We start from the raw sequence: 27,013 nt of genomic DNA on the forward strand, positions 1-27,013 counted from the left end.
AAAGAAAAACAGTAAACTAGTAAATCTAATTATATAGAAGAAGGAAGTGAGCTCTAAGAATTAAAGATATACAAAAACTGAATTTTGAGGGAAGCAGTAGCAATAAGAAATGCATATTGCCAGGCACTTTATATATATTAACTTTTAATCTTCATAGCAGCCTTGTATCAGTTTGCTGGGGTTGCCATAACAAAACACCACAGATTAGGTAAACAACAGAAATTTATTTTATCACAGTCATGGATGCTGAAAGTCAAAGAAAAAGTTGCTGGAAGGTTAGTTATCTTCTGAGACTCTCTCCTTATCTTTCAGGTGGCTGCCTTCTCACTGTGTCCTCTTGTGGTTTTTCCTCTGTGCATGCACACATCTGGTCTCTCTCTCTCTCTCTCCACACACACCTTGCTCTCTCTCTCTTTCTCTCTCTCTCTCTCTCTGTGTGTGTGTGTGTAAGCATGCACAGGTGCACAAGAGCCTAGAACAGTGAGAGAGAGAGAAACAGAAGAAGGGAGGGAGAGAGAAGGGAACAATTAACTCCAAGAAACAAGATCACTCATAGGCAATGACCTTTGATACACTAGTTTGTCCAGTAAAGAAACATAGGACAGTAGATATCAGCTTCTCCCCAATTTTCCTATTAAACAAACCTCTCTTCTTTTGGGAAGTAAAAGGGTGGAGAGAATGATGGCAGCGTTTTCCCCAGAACATCCCCAAGGTAGGGTAGGTATTGAAGGAAGGTCACTAGTACTTTTTGAAAGGCAAGAAGATTTGGTGGGAGTATCTATTTTATGACCCAACCCAAGAGAGAAATGTGAAGAGAGGAAGATAACAACCTTCTCCACATTTATCACGGAGGATTTTTAGATGTGCATTTATGTGTGACAAAAAAAAAATCAAAGAAACACTAAGGCTTTATAAATTTAGAAAGACTAGTTATCACAACTAGTAAACTAGTAAAAAACGTTAAAATATACTATATTATGCCCTAAAGGGGATATATCAGAATCGTCTGTGGGTCAGGAATGGAAGATACCTAATCTGAAAAAATTATTCTAGTAATTCTGAAAGGGGCCTTCAATTCCCCTCTGCCCTGTTTCCCTACACACATAAATTAAGAATCATTGATCTCAAGCAAGAAGGGAAAAGTGTCAAAAATAAACCCTTGGGAAATATCAATATTTGGGATTTAAGGAAATGAAGATAAAATTATGAAATAGACCAATAATTTTCTAGAAAATTAGGAGAATGCCAGAGCAAAGTGTATTCCTAAAAGCCAAAGGTACAGATGGTTTCAAGAAAGGAAGAATAGTTAATATTAAATGTTGCTTAATGGTCAATAATATCATTAGTATTATTATGATTTCAAATGAAAATGTGCCAGTTGTTCCACACCTGTTATCTCATTTGATCTCTCAACAATTGCATGAGGTAAAACTGAAGATTAGAGATGTTAAATAACTTGCTGGGATATAAATTCAGGCCTGTAGGATTCCAAAGCCCATCCTATTTCCACACTGTTCTGTGAAGTCATTGGTGGTCTTGGTGGGAGTGGTTTTGGTAGATTATTGGGCACAGAAGCCAGAAAGCTTTGAATTGACACAGTTAATAAAATTTAAGAGTGGATAGGCTATGAGGACAAATGAAGTTTAACTGACAAAAATGAGAGAGATGGAACCAGAGATGGGAAATGAGTTCATCCTGTGTTTTGCTTTGTTTATATGATGCAGTTTCATACGGTGATTTAGATCACATGCTCTTCATCCATACTGCATCTGCTGGAATCCTGGGCTGCCCATCAGCCGCGTGTTATTTAATCTTTGAGTTACTAAATGATATTGAGTTATTTTAAAATTTAGTTTCCAAGAATATTTATTGTTTGTTTCTTTGTTGTGTTTTGTTTGGAGACAGGGTCTTGCTTTGTCACACAGGTTGGAGTACAGTGACATGATCATAGCTCACTGCAATAAATAATACATTCACACTGTCTTTTACTTTACTACTGAGTTAGTGTCCAGAGACATAATATCGTGTAGGATACTTAAGAGCTTTTATGTACATGATAACATTTTTTGTTGTTGTTCCCAGACTTAGAAATAACTGCAGTTGACAATACAGGTTTGAGCTGCACAGGTTCACTTCTATGCAAAGTTTCTTCCACTGCTGCCACCCCTGAGACAGCAAGTCCTACTCCACCTCTTCCTCCTTCTCCTCTGCCTACTCAACATGGAGTCACTAAGGATAAAGACGTTTATGATGATCCACTTCCATGTAAGGAACAGTAAATTGATTTTTTCTACCTTATAATTTTCTTGACATTTTCTTTTCTCTAGTCTACTTTATTGTAAGAATTCAGTATATAATACATATAACTACAAAATATGTATTGGTCAACTGCTAAATCTTTTTTTTGAGACAGGGTCTTGCTTTGTTGCCCAGGCTGGAATCCAGAATGCAGTGGCACTAACCTAGCTCACTTACGCCTGGGCTCAAGTGATCCTCTTACCTCAGCCTCCTGAGTAGCTAAGGCTACAGGTGAGTGCCACCATGTCTAGCTAATTTTTCATTTGTTGTAGAGACAGGGTCTCACTATGTTACCCAGGCCGATCTCAAACTCTTGACTTCAAGGGATCCTCCTGACTCAGCCTCCCAAAGTGCTGGGATTGCAGGCATGAGTCACCATGCCCAGACAACGGTTTATGTTATCAGCAACATAAACAGTTGCTGTCAACAGTAGGCTATTAGCAGTTAAATTTGGGGGGAGTTGAAAGTTATATGCGGATTTTTGACTGCATAGGGAGGTCAGTGCCACTAACCCCTCCAACCTGGGTGAAAAAGCAAGACCCTATCTCAAAACAAAACACAAGAAAGAAACAAAAAAGAAATATTTTGGGAAATTAAATTTTAAACTAACTCGATATCATTTAGCAACTCAAACTCATCATATAAAACAAACAAAAATATGATTCAAGGGTCAACTGTACTCAATATAGGTATAAGTGTCCTCTTTTTATCTTTCCAAATATATCTTTAATACTGCTAAACTCGGCCGGGCGCGGTGGCTCACGCCTGTAATCCCAGCACTTTGGGAGGCCGAGGCGGGCGGATCACAAGGTCAGGAGATCGAGACCATCCTGGCTAACACGGTGAAACCCCGACTCTACTAAAAATACAAAAAAAAAATTAGCCAGGCGAGGTGGCGGGCGCCTGTAGTCCCAGCTACGCGGGAGGCTGAGGCAGGAGAATGGCGTGAACCCCGGGGGGTGGAGCTTGCAGTGAGCCGAGATCGCGCCACTGCACTCCAGCCTGGGTGAAAGAGCGAGACTCCGTCTCAAAAAAAAAAAAAAAAAAAAAAAATACTGCTAAACTCTAGGGCCACTTATTTTGGATAATTTTTCGATTATATTTTATGTATGTTTTTCGAGCACTTACTACAGGAAAAATGTCATACTAGATGCTAATGCCAAATTTCATGTTTCATATTTAAAACTGGTTCAAAGTGCTTTCGGTTTTGGGTTCCTTGTTTCAGTTCCAGAGATATAAAAAGAAATATACAGATGTAATTTGAAAATATTTCTTTGACAACAAAGCAGTAAATCTTAAACTGTTGTTGAAGAACAATCAGGAATCAGTGATAAATTTAGTTTTTTCCTTAGATGCTGCTGAATCATAAAAGCCTATTTTAAAATGTTGCAATGCTCATACATTTCTTTTCTTCCAAAGATACTAAAATAAGACATCAACACCCCAGCAATTTTCATATATCTGGAAGGGTCTCCTGGCAATGGGATGCTGATGCTGTAGGGAGAATAATGGTCAGCATTTGAGACATAGGCAGCCCATCAGTGGATGAGCTCAGAGTGGATTCCAGCCAGCAAAACCCAAAGGGTTCCCAACTCCCCAAGGACCAATGTAACTCCCAGTAAATGCTCTCCGCAGAAAGTGTTAGATTCTCAAAGTAAGTCTCAAGCATCAAATATGGTAGTTTCAAAAGAAATGCTGGCCAGGCATGGTGGCTTGCACTTGCCCAGCACTTGAGGCTGAGGCAGAAGGATTGCTTGAGTCCAGGAGTTCAACACCAGCCTTGGCATACAGCAAGACCCTATCTCTACAAAAAATAAGAAAACAAATTATTCAGGCATTTTAGCATGAGCCTGTAGTCCTAGCTACTTGGGAGGCTGAGGTGGGAGGATTGCTTGAGCCCTGGAGTTTGACGCTGCAGTGAGCTATGATCATGTCACTGTACTTCAACCTGGGTAACAGAGTAAGACCCTGTCTCAAAACAAAATACAATAAAGAAACAAAAATGAAATATTTTGGGAAATTAAATTTTAAAATAACCAATATCATTTAGCAACTTTTTATTAGAATTATAGAAATTTCTAAAATAGAGGAGGTAACATCTTTATTACTATAAAAAACAAATATTCATTGAGTATTCATCTTGTTTCATATATACATTGCTCATCAAATATTAGGATTTGTTACTGAAATTTTAGAGTGGAAGAACTTAAAGAAAGGTTAAACAAACTGCCTGATGTTAAAAAAAAAAAAAAAAAAAGAGAGAGGGGTAGGTGTGGTAGCTCATGTCTATAATCCTAGCACTTTAGGAGGCTGAGGTAGGAAGACCGCCTCAGCAGGAGGCAATACTTAGCTCAGAGGGGGAACAAACTGAGCTCAAAGTTAGTAGAAGAAAGGAAATAATAAAGATCAGAGCAGAAATAAAAGAGACTAGAATAACAATAGAGAAAATTGACAGTAAAAGATGGGTTTCTGAAGGGACAAACAAAATTCACAAACTTTTAACTAGACTAAGAAAGAAAGAAAGATGTCTCAAATACATAAAATCAGAAATTAGAGAAGACAGTACAAGAAATACCAGAGAAATACAAAGCATCATTAGAGGCTACTATGAACAATTATATGGCAACAAACTGGATAACCTAGAAGAAAGGACTAAATTCTAACAAATATATAATCTACTAATACCAAATCATGAAGAAATGGAAAATATGGGCAGATTTATAATAAGTAAGGAGATTTAATTAGTAATCAAAAATCTCTCATCAAACAAAGGCCTAGGACATGATGGCTGTACTGGTGAATTCCACCAAACATGTAAAGAAGAATTGTCAGTTTTCCTCAAACTTTTTCAAAATATTTAAGAGGAGGAAATACATCCAAGCTCATTTTATGAGGCCAACATTATGCTGATACCAAAGCCAGACAAGTACCCTGTAAGAAAAGAAAATTACAGGCCAATATCCCTGATGAACTTATATGCAAAAATCCTCAATTTCTAGCAAAGAGCACATTAAAAGGATCATACACCATGATCAAGTGGGATTAATCACTGGGATTAAAAGGTTATTCAACATACACAAATCAATAAATGTGATATATGACATTAACAGAATGAAGGATAAATATCGTATGATGATCTCAATAGATGCAGAAAAGCACTTGAAAAAATTCAATATCGTTTCATAATGAAAAATTTGAACAAATTAGGTATAGAAACAAATGTTCCTCAATACAGTAAAGGCCATACACTACAAACCCACAGCCAACGTCGTACTCAATGATGAAAAGTTGAGAGTTTTTCCTTTAAGATTAGAAACAAGACGAGGAAAATTATTTACGCTGTTTTAGGACAATCTTAGGGCCTCTTCTAGCTTGCAAGTAAAAATTTATTTTTTCACATGGCTTACTGATGTTTGGAGTCACAAAATAAAATTTAAGCATCTTTAGTATACCTACATTAACTAAGATTCATAAGCTTTCTCTATGTCTCATGTGATTTATTAATCTTTTTCATTAAATTGTATTTATACTCTTTAAGATAAATTTAAAATGTCTCTTCCACTTGAAAAATACTGTGTTATACAAACTTGCACAACATGTAATAAACCCAAATATATCAATAACCCAGAATAATTATCAGAATTTTGTCACATATGCTTCATCCATCTATTTTTCCCTTTCTTTCCTTTCACTGAAGCATTTAAGGCAAATAATAGGCATGTTATTCCACCCCTACATATGAATTTCTAAAACTATAGGTATTTCTGTACATAACCACAGTATGTTATTTCCATTTGGACAAGATGAAGATGGTTTTAGAAAAGATAGCTTCTAAAGCCGCTTAAACTCCATACATAGGGAGGAATACCCACTTCAATGATTCTAAATGTTGTATTATAGTTTCAAGAATTCCATTAATAGTTCTTTACATTGTTTTCCAGTTCTAACTGTATCAGTACCTTAGAAATCTCCCTCTGACACTTATTATGAAGTACCCATTAAATCACTCAGCTGTGTTTTTTCTTTATATGTTCAAATCACAAGAAGAAAGTAGGATTTTTAGAGCTGTATATCATTTGTGAACAGCTTGCTATTTCTTCTGAATGACAAATGTGAGAAAAAAAAAGTTTTAAATAGCTGTGGCTCACCACAAGAAGTGTAGGGCATAAAGTTAATTGTGTAAAATATAGCATGCTTTTTTTTTTTAAAGGAGAACAAACAAAAAAGAAACCCAATAAAGTACTACATTTTAATATTTCATCTTCCAGGATTTATATTCTTCTCCCAGAAGTTTAGTTTTGGGCATTCTTACTTTTTTTTTCAAATTTGTTTCAATCTTTTTTCTACTGTGTCATTTCCTTTAATTGTAAAAATAGATGCCTGTGCTATGAAACAGGTTTAATGAGCAAAAAAATAAGGAAGAGATAAAAATCACCCACAAATGCCAGCACCCAGAAATAACTAATCTATGTCAATTTGATATATACATATAAATAGTACTCTATTTTCATACTTTAACATCATACTATGCAGTGTTTTACACATATTATTCTAATTTCTACTTGTATCATGATATTGTCAAACCATTTCTATATTTTTTTGGATATTAGGGTTTTTCTTTCTTTTTTGCTATCATACAAATTGTTTTTAGACAGCTTTATTGAGACATAAGTCACATACTATACAATTCACTCATTCAAAGTGTACTTTTATTTATTTTTTATCATATGTATAAACCTGTGCAACCACCACCACAATCAACTTATGAACATTTTCATTATCCCCAAGAGAAACCCTGCACGCTTTAGTTACCATCCCCCTCCCACCCATCCTAGTTTCTCCCTGTCCGTCAATCCCAAGCAACCACTTCTCTATTTGGTCTTTTGTGACTGTCTTCTTTCATTTGGCACAATGTTTTCAAGAATTGTCCAAGATGTAGCATGAGTCAAAATGTCATTCCTTTTTAAAGACTGATTATCACTCTGTTGCCCAGGCTGAAGTTCAGTGGTGCTGATATGGTTTGTCTGTGTCGCCAGCCAAAATCTCACCTTGAATTGTAGTCCTCACAATTTCCATAATCCCCACGTGTCAAGGGAGAGAAGAGGTGGAGGTAACTGAATCATGGGAGTGGTTTCCCCCATGCTGTTCTCGTGATAGTGAGTTCGTTCTCACGGGATCTGATGGGTTTTTTTTCTTTTCTTTTCTTTTCTTTTCTTTTTTTTTTCTTTTTTCTTCTCTTTTCTTTTCTTTTTTTTTTTTTTGAGCAGAGTTTTGCTCTTTAGCCCAGGCTGGTGTGCAGTGGAGAGATCTCTGCTTACCCGCAATCTCCGCCTTCGGGGTTCAAGGATTCTCCTGCCTCAGACTCGCGAGCAGCTGGGACTACAGGCACCCGCCACCACGCCCGGCTAATTTTTGTATTTTTAGTAGAGACGGGGTTTTGCCATGTTGGCCAGGCTGGCCTCAAACTCCTGACTTCGTAATCCATCCACCTGGGCCTCACAAAGTGCTGGGATTACAGGCGTATAAACTGTACTGAGCCACCGCGCCCGGCCGGGATCTGATGATTTTATAAGGGGCTTCCCCCTGCGCTTGGCACTCACTCCATCCTGCCGCTCTGTGAAGAAGGAGCCTGCTTCTCCTTTGCCTTCTGCCATGATTGTAAGTTTCCTGAAGCCTCCCCAGCAATGGAGAACTGTGAGTCAATCAAACCTCTTTCCTCTATAATAATTACCCAGTCTTGGGTATTTCTTCAGAGCAGTGTAGGAATGGACTAATACAGGCGCCCATCATAGCTCACTTTAACCTCAAACTCCTGGGCTCTAGCGATCCTCCCATCTTGGCCTCCCAAAGGGCTGGGGTTACAGGCAATCTGTGAACCACTGTGCCTAGCCTCATTACTTTTTATGGCTGAATAATATTCCATTTTATAAATATGCAACATTTTGTTTATTCATTCTTCAGTGATGGCATCCATGTTTGATCATGAATGCTTTTACATTTAATTTTTGCATTTCTATTGTTTTTATTTTATATTAGAGTTTTAAAAAGAATTACTTGAACAAAGGGTATGAGTTCTTTCAAGGCTTTTAACACATATTATCAAGTATTATCAATTTTATAGAAGAAAATTAGTATTGCCATTGCTGTTTCAATTTGTGTTTTTTGATTACTTGAGGAGATAATTTTTTTTCGTATTTTTAAGTTAATATTCTGTTAATTTCGGTATATCCTGCCTCATTTTATTTACTGATGCCAGTTTTTTTTTATTGGTTGCAAAAGCTCATTATGGAATGAAGATCTCACCTTGGTACACATGCTGCCCTGTCTCCATGTGCAAATCTTGCTCAGTCTTCACTTCTTAACTTAATTGCCACTTCTGCCAACTACCCATCCCTGCTCTCCTCAGTTCTGGTTAAGAGCCCCCCACTCTGTATTGCTTTACTTCTTTATATAATAATTGTTTAATTGACATTTTGGCTATTAGGTTGTGAGCAGAACTGGAATGTACCCAAATAGGGCCGTGCAAGTTTATTGCCCAGGGGTAAAAACTGAGGCTAGCTAGTGGAACCTGAAATCCAGCCCTTCTTAATTCCACAATCTGCAATCAACAGGGGTGTATTTTTCTCTAGCTCCCTCAGAGGTACCCTGTGGACAGCAGCAGTCCTGGGAACTAAATCTATGTTTGCCATTGAATCTTTAATTCCTACACAGTGTTGGCGAAAACTTAATACATGTTTGTTGAAGAAAAGAAAGAAGGAGAAAAGGAAAAAAGAAAAGATAACTTATTACTCATCGTCTGTTTTTCAAATATATTCCCTCTGTCCTTTGACAAATAAATTTTAATATATTTTTATGTACTGACTTTAATTAATTAATTAATTTTTCTTTCATGAATCAGGCACCTCCAAACCAGAATAGGTTCAGAGTGGTTCCTGTAATTTAATTTTTAAAAATTCAATTAAATGTAATAATCTTTCTGGTGGACTTTTAAGACATTTGTGCTCAGAAAGCACTTCCACATATATATATATATATTTTTTTTTACAAAGTCTCATATCCATCTGGAATTTAAAAAGATGATGTTTATTTTAATATGATGAGTAAAGTTGATATCCTTTTCCAATAATTGGTGAGTTTCTTCAGAGCTATTTACATAATAATCAATTTGTTCCCTATTGATTCATGGTGTTTACTAAGTTCCCATGTACGCTAAACTCTGTTTTAGATCTATCAATTCTGTTTCATTGCCTAACAGTATTTGCAAACATTGCCTATTCTATTATTTTTGTGAATAATATACCTTAATACCTTATAAAGAAAATCTCCTGTAATTTTTGTTTCAAAATTTTCTTAGCTTTTCTAGATGAATTTTCAAAACATCATGTTTAATTCCAATAATGATAATACAACCAGTGTCACTTTCAGTGGAATCATGGTAAATTTGCGATAAATTTTATGGGTCTTTATCATATTAAATTTTTTGATTTAGAAATGTGGAATAGCCATCTATTTAAAACTCACCATGTATTTAAATAGTTTTATGATGTTTTCTGCATGTGTGGATGTGTATGTATGTGTTTAATAGACTGACATATTTCTTGTTAGGGCAGTTCCTAGAGATTTGTGTATTGTTTTGCTTTGTATTTTTTTTTTTTTTTGAGACAGGGTCTCACTCTGTCACTCAGGCTTGAGTGCAGTTCCACGATCACGGCTCACCGCAGCCTCAACCTCTCGGGCTGAAGGGATCTTCCCACTTCAGCCTCCTGAGTAGCTGGGATACAGGTGCATGCCACCATGCCTGGCTAATTTTTGTATTTTTTTAGAGATGTGGGTTCGCCATGTTGCCCAGGCTGGTCCTGAACTCCTGGGCTCAAGTGATCTATCTGCCTCGGCCTCTCAAAGTGCTAGGATTACAGGTGTGAGCCATCATGCTTGGCATTGTTTGGTGTTTATTGTTTTGTTGCTATTTATATAAATCACTTTACCCTATTTATTTACACACTATTGTTGTCTTTCTGCAAATATTTTAACAAAGGTTCTATTCTACCACTTTATTAAGGTCTGTTACTAATTCTAAAATTTTTGTAATCATTCTGTTAGGTTTTCTAGAGTCATAAAAATATCCGTTGCAAATAATGAAGCTCTTTCCAATAATTACTGCTCTCTGTTAATCTTACGCCCTTACCAGAATTTCCAAAGGAAAGCTAGGTAACAATCTTTGTTTGCCTCATTAGACACTGAAGCATGTTGCTAATGACAAATTATATGAGTATCTGAGTTCCTTGAGAGCAGAGCTCGTGCTTTTTCCTTTTCTGAATCTTCAGCACCTTTCACAATGCCTAGAATAAAGGAGGTGCATGATAAAAGTGTATCTCATCAATAAGCTGGTTCAAGTGAATAGAAATGTCTCTAAGGTTTTCCCATTAGTTATTATCCATGTTAAGGGTATATCTTGTTATTCACAAATTTATGAGTTTGTATTTTAATTAATGCTACCTAATTACAAGAGTGGGAATTACTAATACTGTTTTGTTATATGTTTCTAGAGGATTATTCTCACTAAATATAGATACTATGAATATTCTTTTTTATGGATATGCTTTACAGGAAGAAGTTATGCCAATAAAAACAGACCTAGTAAGTGCTGCGTTCATGATGTATTCAGTCTTTGAAAGTATCTATAGTTAACATGGAGGTAAAGAATTATATAGCTTAGTCAAGTGACACAGGTATATAAACATTAGTTTTTCTTGGAATTATGCCAGGCATAATAAATAACAAAAAACATTTTAAGCATATTTTTTAGACATTGTACTAGATATTTTACCCATATTATTTTTTGTTATTGTTGTTAATTTCATCAAAGGACTGGAATAAATAAGTTTTGAGAGTTTAAAAGTATTTTTAAAATGTTACCATTAGACCCACTTTTGTATAATCGCCTTCAAAGGAATCATAATTTTCCAGGTGGCCAGTCACAATGGCTCATACCTGTAATCCTCATCACTTTGGCAGGCCAAGATGAAAAGACTGCAAGGAGTTAATGACCAGCCTGGACAACATAGCAAGACCCCATCTCAAAAAAATATTCCCAGGTAAATGATGATCTCCAAATCGATTTCTTTTAGACAACTGTGGTATAGAATTGTGACTAGTGTATTATTTTGTGATCTCTTTTGTTACATCCTTAGTGTCCAATAGGATTTTTGTTGCGTTTGCTTTAAATCTGAAATTCTGCATTTTAATTCAGCTACACAAATAATGCATCTTTTCAACAAAACTCAGATACAAATAATGTTCTAATATTGTTATTTATTTCCATATAGCATTAATCTCTAGTAAGTCTAACTTCACAATCTCTTTTCTCACTTTTCAATTTACCTCTAGCTTCCAGTTGTTTTGCCTAGAGACTCTAAGGCCTATGACTGCCAGAATGAAAGATTGTTACATCTTTACCCTTGCTTATTAAGGTAGGAGGCCATGATGACGCACTTTCCTCAATCTCTTGGCTTTAAATGGATCTTACCTTGGGAGAGTTACAGTGAAGGCATGAGTAATTGCAGTTTAAAGTTTTGCTTCTGTGTCATACAACAATGCTGCATCATGAAATGTTGAGTCTTGTCTCTTTTCCCGGCAGATGGCCAGAGGGTGTGATGGCTCCTACCTGACTAATATAATTGAAATCAAAGACTTGCCAAGTTATACCAGCAGCTCCAGCAAAACTGTGAACTTACTGGCCTTGGAGGACTATGGATTGAAACACACAAAACATCTTTGGCTGTGCGTGCCCTTCACATCGGCTGCCTAGCCCCCTCACAGAAGACTGTACCATGTGATAGTTGGTGTAAGGAACCATTGTGTATATGAATTTTGTCATGAGGACCTAGTGGTCAGCACTCTTGCACATTACAGAACAAGGAAAATATAGAATTTATAAACTCTTCAGCAATCCCTATTAGGGAGCCCAAATTCAATTCACCTAAACAGAAAAAGTTCAAATATAACAAAGGATTAGATCAGTTATCAAGCTAAATGAATCCCAAAGCATATTGCCTTCTAAACTAATTTTATTCTATACACAGCTGTAAGATTACTATGTAGATGGACTTTATTTTTTTCAATTAGCTTTGTGCCACTCAGGAATACAAAAAATGTTTCAAATATCTTTTTTAATCCATTGTTTGTTCCCAAATATATATAAACTTCTTTCAATTTTAAGCTATAATTCTGTTGCACGCTGTGAATATAAAGTCAGCTGAATCATAATGGCTTGTTCATCCAGCTTCTGTGAACAGGTAGACATTCACTGGAATCTTTCCAAGCCCTTGGAAATGGAAATTTTTAGCTATTGGTTAAGGCAACACTCTTTGCATTTGAAGCAGTGAATACGATGTTAATGCTTAAGCTAGCTTAATTTTCCAAATGCTAATGGCATAGTTGAAAGTGTTAATAATATGACTATATCAGATCTTGACTTTAGGGGGGCTTAATTTATCCTATCCTTGAGCAAACTATCTGGCATTGCTAAGCCCCAAGTTGCCTGGGCCTGTGTAACGCTGGGTGGGTTTTAATTCTTTTGTCTAGCCTAGTAAATCATTCAATACGGTTAGTTTTTGAATGCCAGCTTGTTTTCAAAACTGAAATATTAAGAGCTGATGATATAAACCAAAATTGAAACTAGAAGAAATTTCTCCTTCCTTATTTTACAGAGAAGTGGGCCGGAGCTGCTGCAATCATGGGGATGTTTGATATTGCAACAAAGGAAGCAAAACAGAGCTAAATGAATCCTGTGCAATGAGGAGGCATTTTCAGGTAGTGGCCAGAAACTAGAAACTGCTCTTTTCTGGTTAAAAACATCTGTGACCCATAAAACCTTCTCACTGCTTACTGAATAGCACAGTTCTGAGATACAAACCAGCAAATTTACAAATCACAACGCTTTTCCTGCTGAATCAATAGCTGTAGCAAATATATACGTAAAATGCAATGGAAAAATGAAGACCTCTTTAGAAGCCTGCAGAAAATTTATACTAGATATGAAAGTTTGAGCAATCACGTAAAAGCCCTAGTCCCTTAACATTGCTTTTAAGGTCATCAGTGTCCTGGACGTTGGTGACTTCCCTGCACCCATTTCTTCACTCCCCACCTTGAACTTCATGTTTAACTCTTATTTCTTCCAGTACTTAGTGAACACTCTCTTCTCTATAAGCCTTTTCCTGGAGGAACATTCTCTTGTCTGACTTCCTAAGTCTGAGTTAAGTGGTCACCTATGTCTCCTCTAATAAACTTATTTTACCCTGTCATTATTCTTAGCACACTTATTTAATTCCCTATTTACTAGCTTATCCTGCTTCTAGGCTACAAGCTCTGGCATATCTGTCCTGTTCACTATTGTATCCTGAATGCCTGGTGCTTAGAAAGCCTTCAATAAGTATTTGTTGAATGGAGTTCATTGCAGAAGCACTAAAGAATTTTTGCATGTTTTTACATTAAGAAAAATCTTAGTAGCAGGATCAGATCTCAGTCATATAGTACACTCAGTTGTGCAAACATGATTCCGGTATTTATATTCTTTAAATAAACTGAATTTTAATTCCAAACTACTATTTCACTAGGATGTCAAGAAATTTCATCTCAGTCATTTAGGGGCCGGATCCTTCCCTGGGATCTCACAGAATCAGGGAGGTTTATATGAGATCCCCGAAATGGCTGAAAGGGCTCCACTGTCTTTCTGGTACTGCTCCTGGTCCACGCAGGAGGAAAGAAGCCCTGTCAATCTCTGCTCCTAAGCTACACAGGGTTTCAATAATCTGAGCTGCTTCTGGGAAGCCCCTGCCCAGAGCCCCATCTTCCTAGTTATTCCTGCAAGGAATTTGCTCTGAAGTCTGGTCACTGCCTCGCCTTCTCCAGTTCACCCTACCTTCATCAATTCTGACCTTTTTTTCGATCTTAGAAAAATTTTACCTCCTCCACTTCCTTCTCATTTCTCCCCTGAATGCACCGTCCCCCTTTCATTGGCACTTAACCTTTCAAAATAGGACAGGCCTTAGAATAACAAATGCCAGGAAGGCATCTTGTTCTCAAGCCCGATAAATCTCGGGCAAGAAACATAAAAGGCATGAATAATCAGTTACAAATAGGAAGTGGAAGGAAATATACAGAGAACAAATATCCAAAATAATTTTTCAACAGAGAAGACAACCACAAAATCCTGCTACTTCTTGATTTCCTTATGTAAAGATTTGGCCAGATGGCCCAAGATGTTAATAATGTTAGATACAGGATTGGAGATACTGCAGGTGGGCAAAGATCAGAACCACTTCCCTGAGGCACAAGCTAAAATGGGTACCAGCTTCTAGAAGCATTTGGAAATTAACATCTAAAACACACTGTTTTATTTAAAGTTTACTTTCCCTCTTTTTCTCTTTCAAATTTATATATACACACATATATATCAATCATATGTGTATGTGTGATAAGTTTGCATATAATATACATATATACATGCATGCATATATAATACATATGTTATATATAAGTATATAGCATAACATACTTATTTTGTATTTGTTTATTGTATATTAAATTATATATTATATTTATATATTATAACATATAATATGTTAATTATATTAGATAGAATTTGTATATTACATAATATTGTATGTTATGTAATGTGAAAGGAAAATATCTTGTGCCTCCAAAATCACTAAGCTAAGGAGAAAATTCAAGCTAAGAACTGCTTAGGGCAAACCTGCCTCCGATTCTATTCAAAGTTTTCCCTTTGCTCACTGAGATAAATGCATAACTGATTGCCTCCTTTGGAAAGGCTAATCAGAAACTCAAAAGAATGCAACCATTTTTGTCTCTCACCCACCTGTGACCTGGAAGCCCCCTCCCTGCTTCCAGTTGCTTAGGAAAAAAAATAAAAATTAAAAAAAAATTTAAAATTCAGATTATTACATCTGTGTGTCTCTTTGCATGCACTTTCAAAGTACTTACGACATTGAGTTACAAGGCTTTGACTCCTGGGTCCACAAAGGGACACCAAGTCCTGCTACATTTTAAATACTGACAGCAGTTAAAGCCCCATCTTCAGGCCCAGTACAAGATGCCAATCAAAATAAACTGCATTCCTGAAACACAGAGCCAGAAATTAAAGCTATTCAACTCCTCAAGGCCCAGGGACTATCGTGGAAAAGGTGGGCGTGTGAGAATGTAAGAGTCAATTTTAAGAGATAATGAGTTCAGTTTCTCTATAAATTAATCATTAATGTCAAAGGCACACTGATGCAAGACCAGCATATGGGCCCGTGTCAGATTAACAGGGTTTTCTTGAAGCGTTAGCTGACTCCTAAATAAAGTTTATAAAAGGTTTATGAAAGTTATATCTCATGGTCAAGATTAAAATTTTGTAGATTGTTTGTAAAATTTTGAAAACAAATTTAATTGGCTTCATGCTGTTTTTATTAGGGCTTATTATTTGGAAAATTCAGTCTCCTCTCAAAGAATGAAAGTTTTTGTCTCTTTTTTCGAAATTTTTGAGTTATCACTTTTGTCAAATGAATGACTTATTTTACAATGACCTGTGATATCAAGCGTTTTAATTCTTTGATATTTCATAAACTGTCCAAAATCAAATTATAAATTATGTCTTCTGATCTAATTAATCCTTTAAGATATTAGGTCCCCTAAAGTCCAATAATGACATAATTTGGCTTATTTGATATAAACATTGTACAGGAACCATTGTCAAATATGAATGGTTTTTTGTTGTTGTTGTTGTTTTTGAGACAGAGCCTGGCCTGCTGCACAGGCTGGAGTGCAGTGGTGTGATCTCGGCTCACTGCAGCCTCTGCCTCCTGGGTTCAAGTGATTCTCCTGCTTCAGCCTCCTGAGTAGCTGGGATTACAGGCACCCGCCACCACACCTGGCTAATTTTTGTATTTGTAGTAGAGATGGGGTTTCACCATGTTGGCCAGGCTGGTCTCGATCTCCTGACCTCATGATCCACCCGCCTCAGCCTCCCAAAGTGCTGGGATTACGGGCTTGAGCCACCGGGCATGGCCTGTGCTTGATTTCTTTAGGCTGTATTTGTATAAATGTGTTATTGGTATGCATCCCCAAATCATGGGAAACTCCTATAATTCTGATATGACTTGGTGTACATTATCAGTCATAATTTTTATTGTTATGTTAAATTGTTGTGTGGCACAGAGGTAACAAATTTGCTTGTCAGTTGTGTCTTTAGCTATGGCTGCCCTAAAACCTTTTGTCACCCATGGACAATTGTTGTCTTATTTTGGTCCTCCTTAAAAGGTGACTTTATAATCAGCTATAGAACTCTAACAGGTGTTCCTAAGTGCAGATTTCTGTTAACTTGGGAGATTGTGACATTAGAATAGAGGAAAAACTTTCAGGACTCTCGTGGACAACCAAAATGTTCATGAATATCAAGCAGAACAGGAGTAAACTGTGTGAACTGAACTAATAGAAGACTAAAGTAATCTTTTAAACTTTTTGGTTAAAAAGTTGCTGATCCTTTGTTTTGTTTTTCAGAGTCAAGAAAAATTTTCTTTTAAGCTCTTTACAGCTTTTAACAAGTATTCTCCTATAAACAAAATTTGAAGTATATTTGTTTCTTTCTGCTTGATTTCTCCAGAATTTGGAAACTATTTATGAGTGTTCTTAACTTACAATAACACAGTTATTTGTATAAGTGCAATAAAAATCTGTTTTCGTTTGTAATAGGACGCAATTGAAGAAACTGGTTATTTTACCAAGGCTTTAACTGGAATGGTGTGATTTCCTTTAAGGAATCAAACTTGACTTACAGAGCCAATAAAAGCCCCTTGGAAAAACTAACCGCATACCTTTTACTACACAGTTGCTGCACAGGGTTCCTGACCTGGGGTAGGTAAAGAATGTCACTTTCTATCGGGCCCAGGAGCCCTGGTTTATCATGGAGCTTCAAAAGGAGAGAATCATCCATCTCATGGGTATTTAATGGCACAAATCCATGGGTGGGCTCGGCTTTAAAAAAGTCTTATCTGAGATTCCTCCTGAGGAACGCAGTTCCCTCAAAGCCAATTTAAAAGCATATGTAATAAATAATTACTTTGCTGCACCGTATGCAAATAATTAGGCCAAGTATAACAAAGCAAACCAGCCCTACCATGATTCATCTTTAGTAAAAATGGGAAACTGGAGAGAGAAAAATTATGTTTCAAAACTATAGTGTACCTTTGTTAAATTATAGTCTTGCCTAACATTTTTAAATTTTTATTTTTTTTTGCAGTTTGGACAGAATTCTAAGTTTTCTTAGCTATTAGTATGCAAAATAATGTTTTCAATTTTTTTCTTCTTTTTTCCATTTTTCCTTATTTGAAATTACTAAAAACTAAGATGTTCTTTCATAAAGCCCTGCGAACTGAAGCTAAACAACTTAAACTTCAGAGGAAAATAACAGCAATCTATTTACATACATAAGCCACTTTCATACCTGCCTATTAATGTATGGACTTCAGAGTAATGTGGCCTACATTTATCTCTCACCTCTCTGTCACCTGGAAGCCATCTCCCTGCTTAAAGTTGTTTCGATTTTACTTCAAGTTGTCCTGCCTTTCTGGTCCAAATCAATGTTCATTTTACATATGTTGATTATGTCTCATGTTTCCCTAAAATGTATAAAACCAAGCTGTGCTCTGACTACCTTTGGCACATATCATCAGGACCTGACTGTCTTAGTCCATTTTTGCTGCTATATCAAAATTCCTTAGACTGGGTAATTTATTGACAAAATAAATTTATTTCTCATAGTTCTGGAGGCTGGGAAGCCCAAGATCAATGTACCTTGTTGCTGTGTTCTAAAATGGTAGAAGGGCAAGAAGGGCCCTGTTAGTTCCCTTGAGCCCTTTTATAAGCCTACTATTCCCATTCATGAGGACAGAATCCTCATGGCTTAATTACCTCTTAAAGGCCCCATCTGTTAATACTGTCACATTGGGTCTTAGAGTCCAGTGTATGAATTTTGGGGAGGCACATACATTCAAACCGTAGCATAGGCCCTGACCTTCTACTCACTGACTCATGAACACTGTGGGCTGGCTTCAGCCCACGTTACCCTTCTGTAATAGCTCTTGGCAAGCAAACCACTATGGCCCTGCCACTGACACTAAGAGACATGGTGGCACATTAGCTCCTGGAGCTTATTTGTCCTTACAAATGTCCTTTTCTTTCCGTTCCTTAAATGTTGGTATCTGCTATGGTCTGAATGTTGATGTCCCCTAAATTCGTATGTTGGAACTTGCTACCCATTGTGATACACTACTAATAAGTGGGGATTTGGGGAGGTGATTCATGAGGGTAGAGTCCTCATGAATGATATTAGTGCCATTATAAATGAGATTGAAAGGAATGCACTAGTTTCTTATACACCTTCTGCCATGTGAGGACATAGCATTTGTCCCTTCTACCATGTGAAGACGCAGCGTTCACCCCTTTTGCCATGTGTGGATGCAGCAAGAAGGCACCGTCTGGAAGAACAGGTCTTGACCAGACAAAAGATCTGATGGTGCCTTAATAGTGGACTTCCCAGCTTCCAGAACTGTGAGCAATAAATCCTGTTGTTTATAAATTACCTGTTCTAATATAATTTGTTATAGCAGCCCAAACAGACAAAGACAGTATTTTTTAGAGCTCTGTCCTAGGTGTTCTTTTCCTACTCTATGGCTTTCTCTGAGATATTTAAGTTTTTCCTAAGAATAATTTATTATTTTTAAATTGGAGGCAAACCTACTAGAAGCTACATTTTTTTCTCTCTTAACTCCTGACCTGGCGGTATAACCACGTACCTCTTGGATATGCTACTCACTTGTAACATCCAGGGTTCTAAAATTGAACTAGTTACTCCTATCTCCACCCCTCCCCCACTGAGCCTTGTTCCATCTCTGGTGGTACTTGGCTTGGTGAATACCATCACTATCACTTATTTTGTAAGCATTCATATTACTTACTTTGCACCCTCACATAAAATCAGAAAACCAGGCCGGGTGCGGTGGCTCACGCTTGTAATCTCAGCACTTTGGGAGGCCAAGGCGGGCGGATCATGAGGTCAGGAGATCGAGACCACGGTGAAACCCCGTCTCTATTAAAAATACAAAAAATTAGCCAGGCGTGGTGGCGGGCGCCTGTAGTCCCAGCTACTCGGAGAGGCTGAGGCAGGAGAATGGCGTGAACCCGGGAGGTGGAGCTTGCAGTGAGCCGAGATTGCGCCACTGCACTCCAGCCTGGGCGACAGAGCGAGACTCCGTCTCCAAAAAAAAAAAAAAAATCAGAAAACCAATGTAACCCATTCTGTGACTGAAATTTGTCTCAATCCATTAACTGTTTTCCAATTCTATTGCCTTGGCCCCATTCAGGCTGCCATCAGCTCTCTCCTGGATCCCTTCAATAGCCTCCTAACATACTTTCTTTTCCTCTTCCTCCAATCTTGTCATTTTTGTCTCTTTTCCCACCCTAAAAGAATAAACACTGGCATAGTGATCACTTAAAATACGAATATTTGCAACTCACTATCTTAAGGAATACTTTGCAGTGGCCACCTTGTTTTGTTTAGATAAAGTCCAAAGCCCCTAACATGACTTACAAGACCCATCCTGGTGTGGCCTTGGCTACTTTCTCAGCTTTATCTCCCCTCTCACTTACAATAATGCTGTCCTCCAGCTGCCAGATCTGCCTTCCAGACTGAAAGGTTTATTCTGACAGCTACTGGCACTGCTGTTGGTAGTCAGCCCTCAGCTGTCATCCGTTTTTGGAGTTCCATGTATCAAATGGCTGATATACATGAAGTTATTGTAGAGAGCTGGTCCTGTCATTTCAATTCAGGACAGCTCTGAAGGGTCATCTCAGCTTCAGAGCTCCTGGTAGGTTTGGCTGAGGCCTCTATTAAGACTATCACAGCCCAACTTTTCTCTCCTCTCAATCACATTTCCTTCCTTCCCTTCTCTTCCGTATTACCTGGTAAAGATAAACCTTCTGCACACTAATCCCTATTTCTGAGAATCTGCTTCTGGGGGAAAACAACTTATAACAACTCTCTGGTTTGCATTCCTAGCTCTAACCGTACTGAATATCATTGAGTTTCTAGAATGCCTGTCTTGCTCTTTTTTGCCTTCATGTTTGTGCCAGGAACACAGGCTAGAAGAAAGCCTTCTCTCATTTTATATCTTATTCTAAAAAGCTCCCTTTTTAAATGTATTCTCATAGTAACCTCATTTTAATGTATTCTCATTCCCTCATTGCAACACCTGTATTACTCAGCACTATAACATCCCTAGATCATAAACTCTGTGTCTATTTTTGTATCCCCAGTGCCTGGTGAGTAACAGATTCTCAGTAAACAATTGCTGAATGCATTTGTTCATTAATTTTGGTAATAGGGTGGCTTCACCCAAGTGTCCAAAATCCAGTAGTGAAGACATGCTCTCCAACAGTTCAGTCTCCTTTTCCTCCACTTTTCTACCAAAATTTATGTTAACAGGGACTTTTCCTAGATGGCAATTACTCAAGTTTGCTGCTTGTTTTTTTCTGTGTGTTCGTGGTCAATCCCTTTCAGAAAATACACTTGTTCTTTAGATATGTTAATACATTTAATCAGTTAAATATACTGTTGCCTGCCTGGGTACAGTTATCTTTCTTCAAAGTGATTTTAATGTATTAGTTTTAAGCTGATCTGCTTTTGTTGATTTTATCCTTCAATTTTTCCCCAAGATCTTATGGGGGTGAGGAGTTTCTCTCTATAGTTCCCATGTTCTGGCTGCTAATTACAACATACCTCCGTGGTGGAGGGGACTGTGTCAACGTTCTTATTGGTTTAATGTTCCTTTTCTGGTGTACAGTAAAACAAGTATGTTTTCAATTGTTTATAGCAACTTAAATTGTGTTTTAGCAGGGTTATTGCTTTTACTTGGAGAGAAACACTAATTTTATGGAAAAGGTGACAATGGTAATGTAGAGATAATAAAAAGAGGGAAGAAGTAGATTCAGAAATACTCTTCTTAAAGATACTTACAATGGGAAAAAAGTCACCTCATTAATATAAAAAAAAACACCTGAAGATTAACTTTACCTGTAAAACAGTCATCCATTCCCATTCACAGCCCAGTGAGCATACTACATTTGGATTTCAGAGCTCACCACTGTGCAGAACTGTTCTCAGTAAGGTCGTCACTGTTACCCAATCTCAAGGGCACTTTTCAGTTCTTCCTGCTTTTGACTTTACTGGTAAACACTTCTCTTTTTAAGTACCTGCCTGTACTCCTTTTTTCTCCTCTCACCCTCTCCCTGTACCTCCTGAGCCTCCTTTTACTCTTTCACATCTTAACATTCCTGAGTCTCCTCTCTTTCTTCCTTTCTAAGCACGGTGAGTCCATCAAACTCAGGACTTTCTAGGCAGTCTTCGGAAACTTTCCCTTTCTCCCCTTATAGCAATTACTATTGTATATTATAATGTAACAGTGTTGTACTGCTTCTTAATTGTTTGAGTATTTGTCTCACTAGATTGTGAGCTGCTTCAGGGTAGAGATTGGGTCTTTTGCATTCCCAACACACAGAGCAGAGTCCACAAACAATAGGTACACAATAGTTGTTGATTTAATAAATACCCTGGGAAATACTTGTTTCTATATATAAATATACTTATTTCTATATAAATTCTTGTCAGAATTGGCCTTCTTAATAATTTCACACAGTACTCTAAACAAAGTAAAAAAAATCGTATTTAATATACTCTAGAAAGATGTGTGCTCCTAATAGCAGGTTTAATTAAAATCATCCATATGATAGTAAAAAAAAAACAATCTGGATTTTTCAGAAACTATAGTACCAGTGGTGAAGGATATAATCCAAACATATTTTTTTCATTTGGAAAATAAGCATATTTGTGTCTTTATTTTATAATTACCTTTGGTAAGGTCATAAAAACACATTCTAAGGATATTTTAAAGTTATTGACTTGAAAAAACAATGTTTCTACAAAAAGAAATTTCTTTTTTTTTCAATAAATCACAAATAATTTATTTCAATTTCCACATATAAAGAATAAAGTAGAACTTTTCAAACTTTTTTTTTTTTTTTTTATAATTTAGGTTTTAGGGTACATGTGCACAATGTGCAGGTTTGTTACATATGTATCCATGTGCCATGTTGATTTCCTGTACCCATTAACTTGTCATTTAGCATTAGGTATATCTCCTAATGCTGTCCCTCCCCCCTCTCCCCACCCCACAACAGTCCCCGGAGTGTGATGTTCCCCTTCCTGTGTCCATGAGTTCTCATTGTTCAATTCCCACCTATGAGTGAGAACATGCGGTGTTTGGTTTTTTGTCCTTGCGATAGTTTACTGAGAATGATGTTTTCCAGTTTCATCCATGTCCCTACAAAGGACACGAACTCATCATTTTTTATGGCTGCATAGTATTCCATGGTGTATATGTGCCACATTTCTTAATCCAGTCTATCGTTGTTGGACATTTGGGTTGGTTCCAATCTTTGCTATTGTGAATAGTGCCGCAATAAACATACGTGTGCATGTGTCTTTATAGCAGCATGATTTATAGTCCTTTGGGTATATACCCAGTAATGGGATGGCTGGGTCAAATGGTATTTCTAGTTCTAGATCCCTGAGGAATCGCCACACTGACTTCCACAATGGTTGAACTAGTTTACAGTCCCACCAACAGTGTAAAAGTGTTCCTATTTCTCCACATCCTCTCCAGCACTTGTTGTTTCCTGATTTTTTAATGATGGCCATTCTAACTGGTGTGAGATGGTATCTCATTGTGGTTTTGATTTGCATTTCTCTGATGCCCAGTGATGATGAGCATTTTTTCATGTGTTTTTTGGCTGCATAAATGTCTTCTTTTGAGAAGTGTCTGTTCATGTCCCTTGCCCACTTTTTGATGGGGTTGTTTGTTTTTTTCTTGTAAATTTGTTTGAGTTCAATGTAGATTCCGGATATTAGCCCTTTGTCAGATGAGTAGGTTGCAAAAATTTTCTCCCATTCTGTAGGTTGCCTGTTCACTCTGATGGTAGTTTCTTTAGCTGTGCAGAAGCTCTTTAGTTTAATTAGATCCCATTTGTCAATTTTGGCTTTTTGTAATCCAGCATATAAACAGAACCAAAGACAAAAACCACATGATTATCTCAATAGATGCAGAAAAGGCCTTTGACAAAATTCAACAACCCTTCATGCTAAAAACTCTCAATAAATTAGGTATTGATGGGATGTATCTCAAAATAATAAGAGCTATCTACGACAAACCCACAGCCAATATCATACTGAATGGGCAAAAACTGGAAGCATTCCCTCTGAAAACTGGCACAAGACAGGGATACCCTCTCTCACCACTCCTATTCAACATAGTGCTGGAAGTTCTGGCCAGAGCAATCAGGCAGGAGAAGGAAATAAAGGGTATTCAATTAGGAAAAGAGGAAGTCAAACTGTCCCTGTTTGCAGATGACATGATTGTATATCTAGAAAACCCCATTGTATCAGCCCAAAATCTCCTTAAGCTGATTAGCAACTTCAGCAAAGTCTCAGGATACAAAATCAATGTACAAAAATCACAAGCATTCTTGTACACCAATAACAGACAAACAGAGAGCCAAATCATGAGTGAACTCCGATTCACAACTGCTTCAAAGAGAATAAAATACCTAGGAATCCAACTTGCAAGGGATGTGAAGGACCTCTTCAAGGAGAACTACAAACCACTGCTCAATGAAATAAAAGAGGATACAAACAAATGGAAGAACATTCCATGCTCATGGGTTGGAAGAATCAATATCGTGAAAATGGCCATACTGCCCAAGGTAATTTATAGATTCAATGCCATCCCCATCAAGCTACCAATGACTTTCTTCACAGAATTGGAAAAAACTACTTTAAAGTTCATATGGAACCAAAAAAGAGCCCGCATCACCAAGTCAATCCTAAGCCAAAAGAACAAAGCTGGAGGCATCACGCTACCTGACTTCAAACTATACTACAAGGCTACAGTAACCCAAACATCATGGTACTGGTACCACAACAGAGACATAGATCAATGGAACAGAACAGAGCCCTCAGAAATGATGCCGCATATCTACAACTATCTGATCTTTGACAAACCTGACAAAAACAAGAAATGGGGAAAGGATTCCCTATTTAATAAATGGTGCTGGGAAAACTGGCTAGCCATATGTAGAAAGCTGAAACTGGATCCCTTCCTGACACCTTATGCAAAAATTAATTCAAGATGGATTAAAGACTTAAATGTTAGACCTAAAACCATTAAAATCCTACAAGAAAACCTAGGCAACACCATTCAAGGAATTTCAAGTTAATTTTTTCCTATAAAGAAAGGTGATAAAAAGATTCATCATTTTATTCTTGTTCTTAATATAATAGAGATTAAATACCATGCAGAGATTAAATATCATGACTAATAATCTAATTTAATCCAATAAATATTTCTTTACCTATAATATAGCCAGCAACATAAAGGCAATGATCTGTTTTGGGTGAAATAGACAATGGCTTGGTTTCAGCACCATTCTAGTTCTCTCTGATACACTTACTATACACATGCACTTTTAAAACTTTTAAACTAGAGTATAATATTGCCATATAATTTTGGAAGACTGCTTTTCTGAGGGAACCAGGCACGAAGACTGTGGATACTCTGCTGTTACAATCTCAGAGTGACTCGGATTTGACTGTAATGAGTGATTATTTCAACTGATATGAGAATATCATACCACAGCACAGTTGTAATTTTTATCTCTAGTTCAGAAACCAGAAAAAAAGTTGTTTTTTTTCAGTATATATAAGGCACAGATGATAAAGGATAAGTGCAGTTTCAGCAATTAGATAGCTTATCTCTGGTTTAATGAAACTCACCTAAGAACAATAAAGTGATGGAAAAAGTTTGGACTGGGAACCTGGCATCACACGGTACAGTTCTGCCTCTTAGTGATGCCTTTGGGAAGATCATTTTATTCTTCTGGTCTTCATTTCCATTCATTCAGTTATTCATCTAAGTAGCAACTATTCCTCTAATGGCTCCTGTGTGCCAGGAACTGTTTTGAAGAGTTGGTATAGAACAAAATCCAGGATGTCCTCCTGGAATTTTCAGTTATCAATGAAGTACAGTTGACCCTTAAACGACACGAGATTGAACTGTGTAGCTCCACATATAAGCCTTAGATGCCTTCACTCTGTGGCTCCTCTTCCACCTTCTGTACCTCTTCTTCCACCTCTGCCACCCCTGAGAGAGCAAGACCAAATTCTTCTCCTCCTCCTCCTCTTCTCAGCCAACTCAATGTGAAGATGATGACGATGAAGACCTTATGATGATCCCCTTTCACTTAATAAACGGTAAATGTATTATTTCTTCCTTATATTTTTCTTAATAGCATTTTTTTGTCTAGCTCATTTTATTTTAAGAATACAGTATATAACACATATACAAAACTATGTTAATTAACTGTTTATGTCATCGTCTAACATGAAGCATTGTTACATGTATGTCTTATCTACTTTCAGTAGTTTTATTAGGCATGCACTTTTTTGGGTGTTTTTGGAAAATTTGGATCAAAATTCTGGAATTTTATGATATTGTTTTCTCATATATTGTGAATAATTTATTATTTCCTCATAAGAAACTCCCACACAAATTTCAAAGACTTCTTTAATAATTTGGTGAATGAAAAGGGTTAATTTGTTGATTACTTTGAGCATCAGTGAAGTTGAAAATATGTTTAATTATGTTTATTATGAAATAAGTTAGAAACAGAATACGGGTAATAATATAATGAATACCCACGTACCCAACGATAAGCTTAAAGAAAAAGAAAGTTACAGATACACTTGTAGCCTGTAAAATATCCTTCCTGGATGCATTTCTATTTTCTTTTACCCAGAGATAACCACTAGCTAGAATTTGGTAAATATTATTCCCAAGTATAATTTTTATACTTTTATACATACATATATATCCCTAAAGTATATGAAACTTTGCATATTTTATAGCATTGGAGCACTGATATCATGCTATAAGTATCCCCTGCAACTTGTAAAAAGTCCCGTATTACAATTTTTTGCTCTTTAGCCACTGATATATGGAGCTCTAGTTTAATAGTTTTCACAGATTTATAAAAGTTCATTATATGAATATATTCACTTTAAGTGTTGATAGATATTCATACGGTCTACATTTTCATTATAAGCAAAAAATGATACACTGAAGATTCTTACATAAATGTCCTTATGTACATTTGAGAATTTCTCTAAGAAACAGCCTTAGAGAGAAAATGTCAGGTCATAGGATAGACACATCAGCTTTCCTAGATTTTGCCATTTGCTCTCCAAGGTGCTTGCTCTGATTTACACGCTTACCAGAACTACAAAAAGTATTCTAGTTGCTCCACATCCCAGCCAGTAGTTACTGGTATCATCCAACTTTAAGTTTGTGGTTAATTGCGTGGTTGTGAAATGGTATCTCATTATGGCTTTAATTTTTATTTCCTTGATTACTTGTGTAATTGAGCATCTTTGGATAGGTTCATTAAGTTTATTGGCCTTTCCTCTTCTACATATTGCCATATATATATGTATGTATATATATATATATATTTTTAGACATATTCTTGCCCTGTGGCCCAGGTTGGAGTG

At 36.8% G+C, this 27,013-nt stretch overlaps 1 long non-coding RNA gene across 1 annotated transcript; it reads right to left on the reverse strand.

Annotated features, from left to right (window-relative positions):
• Positions 1 to 17,954: 17,954 nt before the first annotated feature.
• Positions 17,955 to 25,068, reverse strand: LOC115837367. The gene is made up of 3 exons (XR_004032419.1): positions 25,058 to 25,068; positions 21,649 to 21,660; positions 17,955 to 18,032 (listed from the first exon to the last, which is right to left on the reverse strand). It is a non-coding gene; the product is annotated as an uncharacterized LOC115837367 (long non-coding RNA).
• Between the last annotated feature and the right edge of the window lie 1,945 nt (positions 25,069 to 27,013).

This window comes from Nomascus leucogenys, chromosome 11, assembly GCF_006542625.1.
Source record: "Nomascus leucogenys isolate Asia chromosome 11, Asia_NLE_v1, whole genome shotgun sequence".
Taxonomy (NCBI): domain Eukaryota; kingdom Metazoa; phylum Chordata; class Mammalia; order Primates; family Hylobatidae; genus Nomascus; species Nomascus leucogenys.